The following is a 19,260-nucleotide window of genomic DNA, read 5'->3' on the forward strand; positions in this document are numbered from 1 at the left end:
TCTTCTCTTATCTATCTGTTACTATTACCCTTTTCATTTACTATTTTTAACCTTTAATTTTTCTTTTTTTAACTTACGTTTTTTTTATTTTATACCCCTGTTATTTTACACTTATGTTTTTTCTTTTTTTCCTTTTTGTAACTATAGTGTTTGTATCTTTTTTAGCCCTGGCGAAGCCCTGCAACGTAGGGCGAAACGTTGGCTCAATAAAATAGTATAATTCTACTGTTTGAGTTTTTTTTTTACCGCACCCGGACCATATTCCATTCATTTATACACACGGTCAATCAATAATCTTCTAGTTTGTTAGGTATACGTTGATGACTTACTGGTGTTCAGAAAGCGGATCATATGTAACCTCTAAGGAGCTTTATCGAGAGCATAAGGGAATTTGGCCTAAATTTATCAACAGAAAAGTCGGTATTGGGGCAGAACCGGATTAATTTTCTGGGGCAAATTATCTTCAAAGATGGTGTAAGACCAGACATACCGAAGGCCCTGCAAAGGATGGTGGTACCCAAGGACGTGAAAGGACTGCGACGATTGCAAGGAGCGGTGAACTAATACAGAATGTTCGTACCAGACATGGTGGAATAAATATAATGTATCCCTTAACAATCTACTGAAGAAAGAGAATATAATAAATATAACACCTCAGATGGAAAAAAACCGTATAAAAGTGCATATAAAGGCTACATAGGGAGCCAGTCCTGGCGTTTCCCGATTTTAAGAAGAAACTTACCCCACGACTGATGCAAGCGAAGGTGTTGCCACTGGAATACGAAGAAGGAAAGCGACCCACGCGTACGCGAGTCGACGCCTCACCAGAAGACCCGCCCTGAAAGAGGAGTTGCTAGGAATCGTGTGGGCAGTGGAATACTTCCAGCCATATATTTTTGGGAGACGTTTTCGGGTTCTCGCCGACCACAGACCATCGCAGTGGGTTGGTAAACAGATGGAAGGAGATCCTCTGCCAGTAAACATGAACATTGCGTACATGGTCGGGAAGGGCTACTACTTTGAATGGCCCTTCGTATCGCTGATCCCCCTTACGACGACTGGAATGGGGTTGACAGTATACTGATCTAATCTACCCAATGAGATTTCGTGAGCCCCGTTGGAAGCTGCTAAGTGAAGGCGGTAAGGTAAGCCCAAGAAAGCTTTTCCTTGAGAAGATTGGAGTGAACCCGCCGCGAAATGTCAGTTAATTGCCTACGCTTATGAATCATAGCTTCCCGTAAGTAAGTATATGTGGTCGTTAGTAAATCTCCGCGATTCCGTATTGGGTGACCAAATACAACTTCGACAGGTGTAAACCCTGTGGTAGCATGGATAGTATTATTATATGTCAAAACTGACCTAGGCATTACTGCGGCCGCACCGATCCCCCTGTGTAACTGAAACAGTCGGAGGTGCTCTACTAGTGTAATTCGAAGACGCTCGATAGTCCCGCGTCCTTGGGGATTTCGAGGGGAGTTGAAATGCCACTGCATGTGCAATTCGGAACATTTAGTGGTAGTGCGGGCATTCCGAAATATTGAGCCAGGACTTCCTTAATTGATCGCCGCATGTGATGCCAATAGTATTTGCGACTCAGATCAGCTAGAGTTTCAGGTACTCCGCGGTAGTTTGTTTTCCCTTCATGATATGCCTTAACTAATTCCTTTTGTCGTTCCGGCTCCTTAACCGTCTCTACAATTTTGGAGCATAAAACGATATTGCGGTCTGCCCTATCCTTTCCGTTTCCCAAAGATGTTTAATTCGATCTAGCACCGTTTTATTTCCCACATAGAGGTAATACGTTTTACCCCTTTTTGTTATATGGTTTTATATTATATGGACGATCTCAGCCGGTGATACCGAAGGAACGGTCCATACAGAGTTATGGTAGCAATTCCTGCTGACTCTACAACTCCGAGCCATCTACCTCCACAGCTCCTATATATACCCCCATAAATCCCAAGCTTGTCAGATCTGTTTCAGTAATAGTTGTAGCATGTCGTAATGTTCATTGTACTATTTGTTTACCAACAAGGTTTTTTTTCACTTTATCTCCGTTGAATTTCGTAATTGGCGCCCGAACAGGGACCCCATGCAAGTATCATCGCGGTTCTAGACTCGAACTCTGCAGAATACCAGATTTCAAGATTCGATCTACCTCTCGAGGATATCGCACCTGTAAGAGACTGGCACCCCGCTTAGACTCTTAGATCTTGGAAAAGGACCCACTGCTGAGCTTAAATCGTCTGATCACCCCGACAGACATCGAAACTCTTTTCGATCGAAATTGTGAGTGAAGCTTTTTTTGGAAAACATTTATTTATTTATTTTTTTTTTTTTTGTAACTTTTATTATATTTGCTTTTAAACATTTATTTAAATTAATTAACATATATACATATTATACATTGTAATTTTATGTCAAAATTATCTGAAAGATTATCACAATTAAGAGCAATAGATATTAAGAAATTCATAAAATTAGACGAAATGGCAACCACTTTTGCAATTAAATCCGCGGACTATGATCACATTCCTACATTTAATAGGGATCCGCACACTTTATTAAAATTTATTACTGTATGTAGACAAGTGCACAACATCGTCTGCAAACCGGACAATGAACTCAGGGATTTAAACGACCAGCGCTTACTCAGTAAAATACTAGCTAGACTGACGGGAGATGCTGACTATATAAATACCACTTGCGAGTTCGCTAATGTGAATGAACTGATAGCGTTTTTAGAAAATACTTTTAGGGATTCTAGGTCAATAGAACAACTGAAATTTGAACTTTCAAATATGAGGATTCAGTATAGGGAACATCCACTAGATTTCCTTCAGAGATTAGATAAGAGCCGTTCCTTAATAATTTCAAAATATAGAATACAAAATATCCCGGAAAGGGCTACAATCGTTTCGGTCCTGGAAAAAGACATCTTATATCATTTCTTTACTAATATGCCTCTTCATATTAGGACATATTTAATGACTAAAACGGACAAACTAAAAACTTTAGACGATTTACGTAATTTAATTCAAAATGAAAACCACCTTCTTTTTGAAGATTTGATTAATTCCGGCGGTATGAGGAAACCTGGGGAAACCCAAAAACCCAAAAAAAAATTTTAACTCAGAAAAACAGAAACAATATTATAATAACAACAACGAACCCAAATTTTACAAAGATACGAGACACCATCAGAATTACCCACCAAGAAACTACCATCGGGACCATTATTATGATGATCGTGACTCAAATCACGATAAAAGGAATAATTCACATAGAGAACCATGGAAACCGGAAAAACAGAAAAGATTCTTTCAGGGCTCAGGACAACATAAAAATAGGGGCTCAGGGCAGCATAGAAACCATAAGCCCGTCGAAAAAGGAGAACCTGCAAACACGGTTTCGATGTTAGTGGCTTCCAGAAAAATCAACCCCGACAACCAGTGTATCAACTAGACCAGGAAGATCCCAAGGATAGGAAAATAAGAGAACTCCGTGAACAATTGGAAATGCTCACTGCTAATCGAGAAGAATCCGAAAATCATTTTTTAGGAGACGACCCAGATCCAGACTACAAAACATAAAAAAATACGAACTTCACACTACCAATTTTCATAAACTTCCGTTCGTAATAGATAGAAAGAATCGAAAATGGTTATTGTATACAGGTTCGCAAAAGAATTATATAAACCCAAAAATAATCCCACCAGGAATTCAACGCCGAAAAGAAGATTTCATCGTCGTGACCGCCGCCGGAGAAGAAAAAGCCACAGAGACTATAACCACTAATATTCACAATACCTTTTTAAAATGTCCATTTAAAGTAAAAAAATTTATATTAGATTTTAGTCCAAATTATGATGTTTTAATTGGTTCCGAACTTATGGATGATTTAAATTTTAAAGTAGATTTTGAAAATAGAACAATTAGGTCACAGCACAACGAGTTTCCTTTTATAAATGAAAGAGACTCTTTAGCGATAGAAATAAAAGAAGGACAAAATCTGGCAGACTTACCAAAAGGTAAAAATTTCTTTATAGACTACAAGGAAGATGGCATTGAAATACCCCCCGGAATCTACAGAGACACAGTTAAGATAATAGGTAACCAAAAAGGAACAATTAAATTGCCCTTAATGAATTTACATGAAGTGGACATAATTGACCCACCGACAGAGAAGAATATCAAAGACATACATGAACTTGTCCGGATTGAACATATCCCCCCTCAACACAGAACTGAATTATTAAATCTTCTAAAAAATTATCCAACAATTTTTAAAACTGAAAAAGACAAATTATCTGCAACTGACTTACTGGAGCACCAAATTAAAACCAAAACAGAAGAACCAATTTATTCGCGCAATTACCGTTACCCACAACAATTTAGAGAACAAATTAGAGAGGAAATTAACAAAATGTTGGACAACAAAATAATCACACCTAGTAACTCTCCTTATAATTCGCCTGTATGGGTAGTTCCAAAACGAGCTGATGCATCAGGTCAGAAAAAAATTCGCATGGTGATCGATTACCGAAAACTAAATCGAGAAACAATCCCTGACCGCTATCCTTTGCTGAATATAGAAGATTTACTTGGAAAATTAGGAAAAGCCACCATTTTTACTGCCATGGATCTTTGTTCTGTTTTTCACCAAATAAAAGTACACGAAGACTCTGTTCACAAAACGGCATTTAGCACTGATCAAGGTCATTTTGAATTTCTACGCATGCCTTTAAGTCTATGCAATAAGGTTGCTGACCATCTGTCCCGACATCCTGTCGACAAGCACCTCTCGGAGAAACCCAAGTACGGCTTGTATCATATCACAGAAGATATGATATGATAAACAGTCTGCGACGAGATTTTGCGACCCTTTCTGATGTATAATTTGGAAGTTGTATGGACGAAGTTTTTCCTTCCATCGTCTAACCCTGGCGGACGCCTCCTTTAGTCCATCCGTCCATACCAAAGGTTTATGATCCGTACGAAAGGTAAATCACCTACCAAAAACATTCGGACGGAAATGATCGACTGCCCAGACGATAGTCAAAGTTCCCGTTCAAGCGCACTGTAACGAAATTCGGCGTCTGATAGTTGCCTAGCTAAACCCACCGGTCGATCCCATTTTTCAGACTGCTGTGACAGTACCGCTCCGAGTGCCTTTTCACTCGCATCGGTTGTAAGCACGAATTCGGTCTGGAAGTCCGGGAGTGCTAGGACTGGTTTTGTGAGGAGGGCCTCCTTGCATCTTTAGAAGCTGTCCTTATGTTCTTCCGAAAAAGCGAACGCCCGGCTCTTTTTTAATAACCGGATAAGCGGTGAAGAAAACTCTTGAGCTCTTTTAAGTTAGGGGGTGGTCGGACACGACCGATAGCTTCAACCCTAGCTGGGTCCGGTTTGACTCCCCGTTCGGATATGAGATGTCCTAAGAACTTTATTTATTCCTGAAATAAACTTTCCCTCGAAAGCCATAATCCGAACTCCCGGATGCGTCTAAAGACGGCTTGAAGATGTGCAATTTGACTTGATGGCGATGGACTGAAAACAATAAGGTAGTCCATATACATTAGGCAATGATCTTCCATCAACCCACGGAGAAACTCGTCCATCAACCTCTGAAAGGTAAGCGGGGAGTTCCTAAGCCTGAACGGCATTATAGTAAACTCGTAATTCCCTCTGCCGAACGTAAATGCAGTTTTTTCAATGTCCTCCTCCCTTATTCTCACTTGGTGGTATCCGGATTTAAGGTCTAATGTGGAAAAAACACGGGCTCCTGCCAACCGATCAAGCATGTCCTTAAGGCGAGAAAGGGGGTACCTTTCCTCCATGGTATTCTCATTACATTTTCGGTATTTTATAACGAGACGGTAAGAGGGGTCCGTTTGTTGGGATTGTCTCCTCTTCTCTACGACCCACAAAGGGCTACTAAACGGAGACGTACTATGCCGGTAGATTCCCTGTCGAAGGAGATCACTAATTTGCTCATTGATTCTTAACGTCATCGCTTTTGGATAACTACGACCTTTTGTGTAAGAAACTTTGTTCTCCTTAAGGGTAATTTCATGTACATTCTTCCCCGTAGTAGGTAGTGGACAACCATTCCTAATAAAAAATATCCGTGATTTCGGATAGTAGAAGGTCTACTTTGGGAACTTCAGTGTGAACAACTTATACGAGATGCTCCGTTCCTGTTGTTTTAATCTTCCCTTGGTACGTTCTGTTTCCCATATGCATTTCCCAACGTCCCCGTCTATCGCGTAACCGAAATCCAACCATATCTAATATGTCACATCCAATTAATATATCGTTCTGGTCGGTTAGTTTCTCTAATTTCTAAAACATGGAACTGTACGCGTTTTCACTTCCGTGAGATCCCTATCATACTCTCCTAATACTGGACAAGGGCCACTCAAAATGATAACACTTGCATACCTTTTTTTTCCTTTCTTTTTAATCCCCCTCCCTTGCCATTTCTAGCATACGGGGTGCGGGAGCAGTGGGGTAGTGCGCGCTGGGATTGCGCATTCCACTGCTCCCAATGATTTTCATCCGTTCGGTAGGCCCTTCTGGTCCGCATCTGTCTGGGTACCTCCTGCAGTTACCAGGCTGATTCAGCCCTCCTGGTCTCAGTCTGGGTCAGCTTCATCTTCTTCTGGTGGCTCGCCGACGCTGGGCGGTCAAGTCCTTCCCATTGTGAAATGTGTTGGGCCCACCACCTCCTTCCATCCGTAATTGAACTCCCTGAAGAAGGGATAATTCTCTTCTTCCATCAACCAGGGAAAGTCCGACTCGGCGAGGGCGAAAATCCCGGTCTTTCTCAACAGCCTGGCTCGGTGTCCTTCCATGGCGGAACAATCCACTATTACGTGTTCTGGTGTTTCAGGAACTCCGCATGTGGGGCACCGGGGGTCGATGTTCTTTCCAAAGCTCTGTAGCTTTCCCCGAAACCCCCCGTGTCCTATTAGGATCTGTGAGACCCAATAGTCCGGGATGACCCATTTAGCCTTCAGTCTGGAAGGGACGGTAGGAAAGAATTTTTTCAAAGTAGCGCCCTTCTGGCTTGCTACCCACTGTCCATTCCACTTCTGTATTGAGTCCTCCTGCAGTATTTTTCCACAAATTTGGAGTCTCCTGCCTGTTTACTTCATATTTAAGGACATCCTCCCTGAGGATGAGGTCCAGGGGCATCGCTGCAGCACCTGCACCGCCTCATGTAACACCATTCTGTATGTCTTCGCGACCCTCAGCAGAGCCGATCTCTGTATGGTGGCCAGTCTTCTCTTCAGTTTGCGTGAGGTTTCAACTCCAGATAGGGGATGCGTACCTCAGAATACCCAAGATCACACCATTATATATGGTCATCGTTGCAGAGTACTTGAGGCCCCAAAATGCATCCCCTATCCTACTTAATCCATTGAGTGACAGTATCACCCTGTCCTTTAGATACACTAGGTGAGAAGTGGCATCGAATCTTCACACCAAGATATGTCACCTCCTCACCCGGTCTAACACTCTCTCTCCTTGGATATCTTGGTCTGCTGCCATACTCAACTTCCTCCTCACGCACCACTCTCCTATGAGACTGGCACATCTCTCCGCTTCTGTCTTTAGTCTGGATCTACCGTTCTTGGCCACGATGGCTGCCAGGTCGTCGACGTAGGCCGTGGCAAGGAACCCCTTGTCCTCCAGATCCCCCAGCAACTCATCAAATACCAGCTTCCACAGAGCTGGTCCTAGAACCGAACCCTGGGGACATCCTATTTCGATTTTTCCCTCAACCTCGTAGTAGTTACCCCTGATCCTGGCACTCCTGTTATTGAGGTAACTACCTACGAGGGAGTATAGATTACTGGGGGTGTCGAGCTCTTGCAACCACTGGAGTACACGGGGCCACCAAACGCTGTCGAAGGCGGAAGAAATGTCAAACATGATCAATAAGACATATTTCTCCGCCCTCTCCTCCACGCCCCTACGCACTCTCTGCAGCGCATCCGTAGTTCCCCTGCCACGGGTCGAGCCAAACTGCCGTGGAAGACTTGCAGCAATTAGGACTGGTCTAAGGCTGTGGACGATCATGTGCTCCCGAACCTTACTAGCTACTGGGAGGAGGCATATTGGTCGATAGGATTTAGGCGTTTCTTTATCCTTATCCTCCCTTGTAGAGCAGTCTCAAGTCTGCAATCCTCCACTTGTTTGGAAAGTACCCCTTATCCAAACACTCGTTGAATATATCCAACAACTCTTCCTCAATATAAGGGGCACTGTTCTTGAGGATTGCAGCATCTATGCTATCTAGTCCAGGAGCCCTCCCGATCCTTTGTCTGTCCACGGCAAGACGAAGGTCCCAAATATCCCATGGTGGGCATAGGTCGGTACCCGGTGGGTATAACGTGGTGCGTCTAACCATTTCATCATCTGCACTGTTCTGGGACGGATCATCCCTAGGGTATGTATAGTCTATATACATCTTGGGAGCCTCCTCCAAGGTGGTTGCCTGGGCACCTCTCAAAAAACGTGTGGCAAGGTAAAGGAGAAGATAGAGAAGGAAAAGTGCCAACGCGTAGCGCACTATAACGCGGGCTTACGGGACATAGTGGGTAAAATTGACATCGGGACCAGTGAGCTCGAACAGGGGTAAGCAGCTTCAAAGATATGAGGGACCATTCTGGGTGATTACAATTAGAGAACATAATATTCTAACTATAGAGACTGTTAAAGAACCCAAGAAACAAAGGACGGTTCACACAGTTTGTGTTTATACTTCGTAGAGTGTAGACGTTTGCTGGTAGGGATGCTCTGAGGGATTAGACATTGTACATTAAACAAAAGATAAGGGATGACTTTGATTTTTTTTTTTATTAAAATTCATTTTTTTTCATTTCTTTTCTTGTTACATGGGAAGATACTTTTCTTTTTATTGTTTACCTTTTTGTTTTATTTTTTTTTTTGTTAATTTCCGTATAAGCTTAAACTAATTTTTTTTCTCTATTATTAAAACGATTCAGCTCTTACGATGGCTGAATCTCCACCAGCTAAAAGGAAAAAAATCAAGATTTAAAGGCCTAGGAAATAATTAAAATATTCCGAAAAACTACCAGAGGTTTTACATTATTAAAATAGCGGAAACTGGCCAAGATGGAAATGTTTTAGATTACAGAAAGATCTCGCCTTTTTTTATTTATAAAAACCTCAATAATCTGATTGGTGAAGTCAGACAATGTAAAAAATTAAGAGATGGAATGCTCTTAATTGAAATATTGTCTGATAGACAAGCTGATAAAATTTTAAAATGTGAATTTTTTTTAATAATTTCCCGATCAATGTTGAACTACCCGGTAAACTAAACATGGGTAAGGGCGTTATTTGGTGTCTGGAGCTCAATTTCTGCACTTTTGAAGAAATTAAAAATGAACTAAAAATACAGAACTTTACAGAAAAACCAACATCGGGTATTAACCTGCGAGTCCACCTACCGGAATATGCAGCCTGCCACTGATTGACGGTTATTTTTCGCTCGTCTCCACTGGAAACGTGAGAGCGTCGCTCATAGTGCCTGTTTCATTCTTTGACAAGGAGTTCCACAGGCGACATTCTATCACGCATACCACTTCGTAAGAAACAGTTTGAACAGCACTAACTGTTCTTAAAAAAACTCTGTGATAAACTGAAACCATCTCCTGTATGATTTGATAACTATTGCTTCTTTCCAAATCGAAGCTTCATATAACATAATGGAGAAGACAACAGTAGCCTTCGGCTACTTGGTCTGGGGCCTCCAAAGTTTGGCATAAGGCGTGACAAAAAGGATGCTACTTTAGCAGATTAGGCGCTGATATACTCTGTGTGAAAATTAAATCGGAGACGTCCATCAATCATGATTCCTTGGTATTTTAAGCAAGGCTGAGAATAAATTGAGTGCCTATAGCATCTACTGTGGATCGTACTTTTCTAAATCCATATTGAGCCCTTAAGAGGCCATTTACGACCTCCATGAACTCTTGTAGGCTGAGGGAAAGGTTTTTCTCGAATGCCTTAGCCACAGTATCCAATAAACGATAGGTTGACAGGTCTTATAGTCCTCCCATACTCTTTGGAATAAGTACAAAGCGCTTTTTTTCTAATTAGTAGTTCACGAAGACCGAATATGGTTTATGACTAACTATTTAAATATTGATTTCATTGTCATTTTTTTTATCCATATTCACATGTATAGTAACAGTAGAGCAAATTGTTATAGGTTGACTGGAGTCATGCCGCTAACGTACATCACATTACTAAAATAACAAATTAATATTAGATATTATATATTTTTTCTATGAATACTTTAAACCCTACAGATAATAATTAATATTGCCTTGTATGATTAGTAATTGTTCCTTTCACTGGTTCTTTTTACCCAAGAACAACTTTGACTTTGTTGAAGAAAAATGCGTATTAATAATGTATACGTTAGTACAAAAGAGTTGGCCAATTGTGTAAAGCTTTCATTTATTAACAAGGAATTATAGAAGGTCCTTTTTCATAACGCTACAAAATTCATTATGTTTTCTGTCAATAAAGGATGAATTCAAATCAGACGTTTGGCTCTTCTAAAAAAAAACCTTCAAACCTCAATATTTGTTTTCATCCTTATTAATCTTAATAAGGCGTATGCAATTTAAATATTTACATATAAAATAAATAGAAGATTATTTATGGAAATAAATAATTTAGTGGCGTGATTATGAACAACTGTTAATTTCCCTTGTGTACCGGAGGGTGGGGTGGGGGTTGCTTGGTAAGTGATCCTAGATTGTGTCATAAATTACTAAAATTAAACTGGGTCATAATAAGGCAGAGGAGAAGTGCTATTAGGGTCATGGGGCTCCTTAAAAATATCAGTTAGTACCAGCAACAGAAGTAACTAATGGCAAAAATTTTGTATTATTAAAACCATAAGGCTACACAACTTTTAGCAACATTTATATATTGCCAACCTTGTCTAATTTTATTTCATTATAATAATAGTTTGTTTATATTTTTTAAATATCTATTAATTTTATAAACATTTGCAAAAAAAACAAAAAAAACATTCAGGTCAAATAGATTAATTAGATTTTGTTTATGTAAGTTCTGTAACTAATTGTTTCATAACTTATAATTGACTTACTGATTGAATCTTGCCGTATAAAAATGCCAAGATGTGGAATTTAGTTTCTCATATTTGTTCAATACTTTCTTTTATATTATATATTACTACATATAACTGAATTTTCAAATAAAATAAATCAGAGAGCTGTCCAGAAAAACTTTGGGCAGCTTTGCTGTAACCTAAAATTTTATTCTGTAAATCAATTACTTTTAAGGTGAACTAGACAGAAACAATGGATCCAGAAATTTTCCAGAAGATGGGACCTGTGATCCAGGAGAATTCCATGCACCTAGATAAAGGATCGTTAATCCTAATACTCTAATACCCTACAAAGTTAAAAACATCAAGTGTTTTGATGTTTATGTGCCTTTCTAAAAAATAAAAAAAAAAGATTCTGTGCAAGACCGCAAAACTCTTAGATAGTATTTTTATCTAATAAAGACGATTTCCAATAGTTTTGGAACTTATAACTACGGTTACAATGCCCAAATCTATATGCTTATTTCTGTTGTGGTCTGTTTGTGTATTTCTGAAAATTAAAGAGATATTTTCAGCTTCCAAGAGAGATGGTGGGGGGGGGGGGGTAACATGACAGCGTCAACACTAGTGCAGCCATCCTACATTGAGAGGAAGCGATTGGACATGATAACAGCAGTGCAGAAGACGAGTTATAGGGAGCCTATGGACTTATTAACTCTATAATAACACAATACAATTTTCATTAGGAGTTTCAGTTTGAAATATCACAAAATTATGAAGTACAATTTTATGGTGTAATATATTTGCTTTATTTGGTTTGTAATTTTTTTTTTTTTTATGAATCATTTTATATATTGGTTTCTATGAATCATTTAATAGGTGAATTTGGAAGTCAATTAAAATTGATCGTAATTGATTTGTTTTATTTATTTGATTTATTTTTATATAAATTAATTTATTTTGACACTGAGTGTAGACCTAACATTTTAAAGACCTAACATTATGTAGACCAAACTTTATATAGACCTAACATATTACATTTGGTAATATCTTCAACAATAATTTTTGGATAATAGCAATAATAATGATTAACTCATTACTATGTGTTATAAAATAATAGATCTCAAAATAAATAATTAAATATATTGGACAATAAGTAAAATTAATAAAAAATAGAACAAGATATACAATTTATTAACTCAAGACTACCAAAATTCAAAAATTGAAGCAAATATGCATCTTAAAAATCTTGAAAATGTTTAACTACATAATAAATATATACACATAAACAGGATATTTCATTCTTAATGACCGAAATTGGAAAATCAATTATCTCATAAATTACAAATTTTATTTAAGAGAACTAGAAGAACTAAGAAAGCACATAAATAAGGAACGCATGGGAAAGGTATCAGCCCATTAGTGCCATATTATGATTGGAGTCGTGGTGACAATTTCCAAATAATATAATTCATTTAATTCTATAGCCAGTTCCTGATATTTTTTTAGTTTTTCTTCCACGGTGGTTTTTATATTAGTATCGTAGGGGATCTCGACATCAATAAGTTCTGCTTAATTAGCATTTAAATCTACAAAGTTATTTTTCCCATTATGATGCACTGTATAGTCCTTAATAATTGATTTATCGCAATTATTGTATTGAGCTTGAGGGGACCTTTTTGGTGGTACTTCTAATAGTACCATATTAGGTCTTATGATCTAATAAGTTGTTTCACCGCTAGGGCCAGATGCAAAATTTTTGCCCCATTTGTTATACCTCTAGAGATATTCGGTGCATGCTAACACTCCATATCCATTATTATTGTTATTATAATATTTTTTACTTTATCAATATTAAATATCTAAAGTGTGATTTATTGCTTTTAAGCAGTACAATAGTTTCCTGTATGTATATTTCATCCTCAGTGTTATCTCACCCGTTATTACATTAATCAGTGACCGTTTATAGATTGTTCCCATATGGTATTTTATTTCCAAGATTACATTTTTCCTAACATACGACTCAGCAGTATTTCTGTTGCCTGTAATACCGTCTTAATAAAATTCTTTCTCCATTATAATGTTTTTTAAGTTTTCGTATCGATTAAAATAACGTTTTGATGTGTAAATTGTAAGAACGCAACTATAAAGAAAATGCGGTTCATTTCATTCATTCAATAGTTCAGATTTGTTGTACTATTACTCGAGCAAAATATGAAACATTCAAATCCGGATATCGAGTATAAATTAACACAGGTTTTTGTGTACCTTAATTAACATAAGCGTATTATATAAACGCCACAATTTAACACTACATAAACACAAAAGAGGCTGTAAAAAAATAGGTGTTTTAAATGTCTTTAAACAAGTAAAACAAAAGAAAGGCGTATTACTCATCATTGATTTGTAAGAATGAATCATAATAATAATAGAATAAGTAATTAGAAAAGATATTTTATATTTTTAATAGGTTGACCAATATTTATACAAATTAATCATCTTTAATAAACTTATTTAAATCACACCACTAAGCGAAACAGAAAGGCTGCCCCCGGGTCGCCGGGCAATTCACCTAGCAAAAAAAAATAAATCGGCTAAATAAAAAAAAAAAACAGTCGAAGAGCCTGAAACCAGCTGTAAAACTACTGTAGCCATGAAACCAGAAATAATTACACCTACACCAACCACTTCAACCAGCAATAATTCAAATACAGTAAAAACTCCAGTCAACAACATCCCAGAACCTCAAGGATTTTCTGATCATGAACCACCTCCTATATTTGTAAGTAAAATTGAAAATTTCATTTCATTCGGTCAAGAAATTGCCAAATTAATCGGACAGCCAAAATTTAGGTGTTTTTCACGTGTCAAAGACATCAAGATCAACCCATCCACCAAGGAAAATTATAAAAAATTTGTCAATTATTTGACCCAGAACAACTATGATTTTCATTGCTACCAATTAAAACAAGAGAAGGCATACAGAGTGGTTTTAAGAGGTCTTCACTCAACTACTCCCACAGACGTTATCAAATCAGGATTAGAAGAAATTAGCCATAATGTAAGGAATATATCATGTGTTCTTCACCCCACTGCCTTTATTCTTTGTAGATTTAGAGCCAGCCCGAAATAATCCTGAAATATTTCAGGTTACAAGGCTGGTTTATTCAACGGTTAAATTTGAGGAGCCCAGACAAAAACTTATTATTCTCCAATGCACCAGGTGTCAAAACTTGGGGCATACAAAAGCCTATTGCCATCACCAGGCTAGATGCGTAAAATGTGCTGGCCCTCACGCAACTGCAACCTGCCAAAAACCAGAAGGGAAGAACCGGCAAAATGCGCTCTCTGTTAAAAAGAACACCCAGCTACAGAGGCTGTGAAATCTACAAAAAATTGCAGAAGTAGAGGTCACACTTCATGGCATCGAAAAGCTCGGAACAAACCCGTATCCTGCTGTTTGAAACTAAAAATTTGCAAATTTTCCCAAACTTGAAGTCATCAACTCACATCACCGAATCGCAGCCGTCTACTTCAAAAACTCCAAATAGATCTCAAGACTCATCCCGGACTTACTCCGAGATCACAATCAAGAAAAACCAGCCTCGACATTAGGCGCCTCAGGCTTCTCAACCCCCTGACCTCTCATCATCAACCAAAACCCCCATGTCACCTATATCCTTCCCATCATCTACCCTTACGGGTAAAATTACCTCCACCACATCCACTCCCTGTTCCAACAACCGAAAAAGCTCCTTATACCCCAGCTCCTCATATATCACGACTAGCCACCCCTCACTCGGTATTTCCAGTCACACAAACCATCCATCTCAAGCTCCTGATCCATATCCTCATAACCAAACTCCAATGGATATAACTTCCATCCTTACATCATTCCTGAAAGATCTTCAAGAGACTAACGGTCTTGTATATATAATAAAACCACTCATTAAACTTCTCACAAGAATATGATCTGAAATCCCACACAAAGCCCCTAGCTGTCGTGTTATGGAATGCTAATACCTTACAAAATCACCGTGACAAAATCGACTTATTCCTACACGATAAACACATTGACATTGCCCTACTGACTGAAACTCATTTCACACACAGGACACAATGTTACATACGTGACTACATAACTTATAGATCAGACCACCCAGACAACACTTCCCATGCTGGTTCTTGCATCCTTATCCACAAATCCTTACCCCATTCCCTTATTCCTTCCAATCAAACTGATGCTATCCAATCAACCTCGGTTATCATTTCAAACAGCCCGTTCCAAGTTACCTTTTCAGCTGTATATTGTCCTCCTGGTAATAACCTTTCTTATAACCTCCTTGATTCCTTTTTCCGAACCCTTGGACCGCGCTTCATTGCAAGAGGAGACTACAATGCTAAGCAACAACGATGGGGATGCCGCCCATCCAACTCCCGTGGTAACATTCTATCCCGTGTTTCTACCTCCAACACCTATCTATTCTCTCTCCCCAAAATTCGACTTATTGGCCTATATCCCTCAAAAAGCGCCCTGATATCCTTGACATATTTATCACCTCCCAGATTTCTCCCTCCCAAGCCATTTTGAATCCCTGGACGACCTTTCATCAGATAATAGTTCAGTTCTGTTTTTTTTTACATTCAAGCTTTGTACCTAAGCCTTCCGCTCCTTCATTGATTACAGGAAGAGTTGACTGGAACAAATTTAAATGTGACCTGGAAACTAAACTAGATTTAAGCATTCGACTGAAGACAAAACAAGACATTGACGAAGCAATTGAAAAACTCACGTCAACAATAAGAACAAGCATAACTGACAATACTTTGACTAATAGAATTAATAACAATAACCAAATTGACCTGTCACAGCATATTCGTATCTTATTAAGGGAAAAACGCAGAGCACAGTGGCACAGGTCCAGATTTCCAACTGACAAAACATATTACACCGAACTGACTAATAAACTTAAAGAAGAAATTAGAAAATACAAAATTCAAAATTTAATTAACTTTACTGAGAATCTTAAAACTACTGACTATTATGGCGGACGACTAAATTTTTGCTGAATTTTAAAGACTTTAACTATCCTCTTCTCACCGAATCCCAAAGCTGGACTAGAACTGACGAAGAAAAATCGCAAATATTCGGACAACACCTTTCTAAAACCTTTATATATTATAATAAAACCTGATATCCTTAACCCAATTCATCTTGAATCTATTGAAGCAGAACTAAATATTCCATTCCAAATGACCCTTCCACCTAAAGCATTTCATCCATCAGAAATATCCAGTACCACTCAGAGATTCCCTAACCGCAAAGCTCCTGGATATGACCTAATATACCCATCCTCCAACCGTCCTATCTGTCTATTACCTATCATGGGCAAAATCCTCGAAAAACTCATTTTAAAACGCTTATACCCCATCCTTGATTCCAACCATATAAAACCTGATCACCAATTTGGATTCCGAACCTCTCATTCCACTATTCAGCAATGTCATCGTGTGTAGACAACGTCTACGCCTCCTCTTCTTTAGAGCGCGGAATGTACTGCGTATGTACTTTTTCGATGTAGAATAGGCTTTTGATCGACTCTGGCACCCGGGACATCTTTACAAACTCCGTGAATTCCTACCTCCTACATACTTTCTCATTATTTGTTCCTTTCTCACTGACAGATTATTTAATGTAAACCACAATGGTTCCTATTCATCCCTCTTCTTTCAGCCCGCAGGTGTTCCTCAGGGTAGAATCCTCAGTCCCATCCTCTACACAATCTATACAGCAGACATCCCAACCAATCCTAACGTATGCCAATTACACATGTGTGTTCGCTGCTAATAATAACCCTTTAATTGCATCCAAAACTCTTCAATCCCATATCACAGCCCTCGAAGAATGGTGTAATTGGAGGATTAAAGTAAATTCCAACAAATCCCATCAAATTACCTTTATCCTCCGTCGTAAACCTACTGACTGCCCTACAGTATACTTCAATAATGTCGACCTTACCCCTGTTGATTAGATCCGCTACCTTGGACTACTTCTGGACAAACGACTAACCTGGAATCCTCACACACGACTGAAAAGACAGGAAACTGCACGTCGATTTCTACTATTACAGTATTTACTAGACAAACGGTACAATCTTCCAATTTATTACAAAAGACTGATTTACATGACAATTATAAGGCCTGGACATACGGCGTTGAGCTCTGGGGCTCCACTAAACCTTCGAATTCATCTCGTATCCAATCCTTACAATCCAAAATCCTTCGTAAAATCCTAAATACTCCCAACTTTATCACAAATATAATCATCCACAAAGATCTCAATGTTCCATTTGTAACCGATCTAGCCCGAACCAGATATCAATCATTCCATTACAAACTCCCTAACTACTCAAACCCATTAGTTTCTAATCTTGCTTCCTCTTTTATTTCGGACAATCCTCCGAGGCGTCTCAAAAGAAGATGGCCTCTAGACCTTATATTGTAAAAATGTTTTTAGAGTGCTACCATTGAGTAGTTTCTCTACATGCTTGTACCATACCATTATGATTTTCTCAAATTTACTTGATGTATTTATGTACAATTGTAAATATCAATAAATAAATTTTAAAAAAATCATACCACTACATCACCTTCCAATGACCGCGACGAGGAAATGAATCGGGGGTCTCACAGTAGTTCTTCCGCTACGTGTTATCCTTGTTTCGGAAGCTCTGCGGTCTTCCTCGGTGGGCTCATCTACGGAGATTCCGGCTGGTTTGTACTGGAGACTTGGTCATGTAGAAGGAATGCTGGTTTCAGCATGTCAATCGTAAGTTTGGGCTCACTGGACAGTTGGAGGACCAATGTTTTCTAGTCTCTCTTCAAAACCGTAGGGGGTCCAGTTTACAGTGTAATGGCTTTATGGTGAAGGGATCACCCTCAAGTTGGGAACTCAAGTGTTGATTCGATTGGTGTATAAGTTCGCGGTCATACGTGGAGTAGCTCTGTTGGGCCTTCGCAAATACTCTAGAAAAGAACCTACGAAGGTACCCTACACCATTCTCCTTTTGCTGCAGCGCCACCTCCATTACTATACTTGAAGCATCGCTTACAAGAAATAATTCGCTTCTGACTTCGTTTCGGAGTGCTTATTTGCAACTGACATTTCCCTTAGTCCATACTATCGGCATCTTGTCGTTCTTCCTATGCATTGAAGCTGGATGTGGAAAACAACGTCTATAGAAATTTACTATTTCTAGGAAACGACGTCGATCTGCAACGTCGGAAGTTGGCAATGACTTGATCTTTTTCGGGCAGCGCTTTGACTCCATGCTGCGTCACTTTGCGGCCCAAAATCTCTAATTCTTTGACCGCAAAGGAACACTTGGAGTGGTTTATAATTAAGCCATGCTACTGAAGGCGATGCAAGACTTAGTCTAAATGTCTTTTGTGCATTTCTTCATCTGTAGAACTGATAAAAATCTGATATGCAGGACTGCATCCAAAAGCGAACGAAATGTGTTATGTCTGCCGTCTTCAAGATGCTTTCCTCTCCGGTTGAAACCTGATAGTAAGCTCTCTTAAGTTAAATTAGTAAGTCTAATTTACTAAAAATCTTCTTCCCCTGCAAACTAATGTTGAAGTCAGCAACATTGAGTACTGCGTACCTTCTTCGCTTTCGCGTAAAAAGTTGACGGTAATCTAAATCCTCCATCCTTCTTTGGAACCACATGCAGAGTGCTCGCCTACTGGTTGCTGGAAGGGCGAATGATGCCTTTTTGCGACATTTGCTCAAACTCTCGTTTTACTGAAGTATATCTCTAAGTTATGCTATAAAATCTGACTACCACTTAACATCCACACCAAGAGAGGGCCTTCAGAGTTGTCATCCAACAACTACACCCCTCAACTCCACTGGAAGCTATTAAAGAAGAACTGACGGACATAGGGTACAAAGTAAGACAGATAGTGAACGTACATATGATGTTGATTGAAACTTTCTATTCTATTTTGACTATGATCTGCTAGTATTCAGTAAAAATGAAGACGAACATGTGCAATATTTACACAGCGTATTCCAGAGAATCAGGCAATTTGGACCCAAATTATTGGCAGATAAATCATCCTTGGGGCAGGAG

Source organism: Halyomorpha halys, unplaced genomic scaffold (genome assembly GCF_000696795.3).
Source record: "Halyomorpha halys isolate HHAL.00 unplaced genomic scaffold, Hhal_1.1 Scaffold2521.1, whole genome shotgun sequence".
NCBI classification, from domain to species: domain Eukaryota; kingdom Metazoa; phylum Arthropoda; class Insecta; order Hemiptera; family Pentatomidae; genus Halyomorpha; species Halyomorpha halys.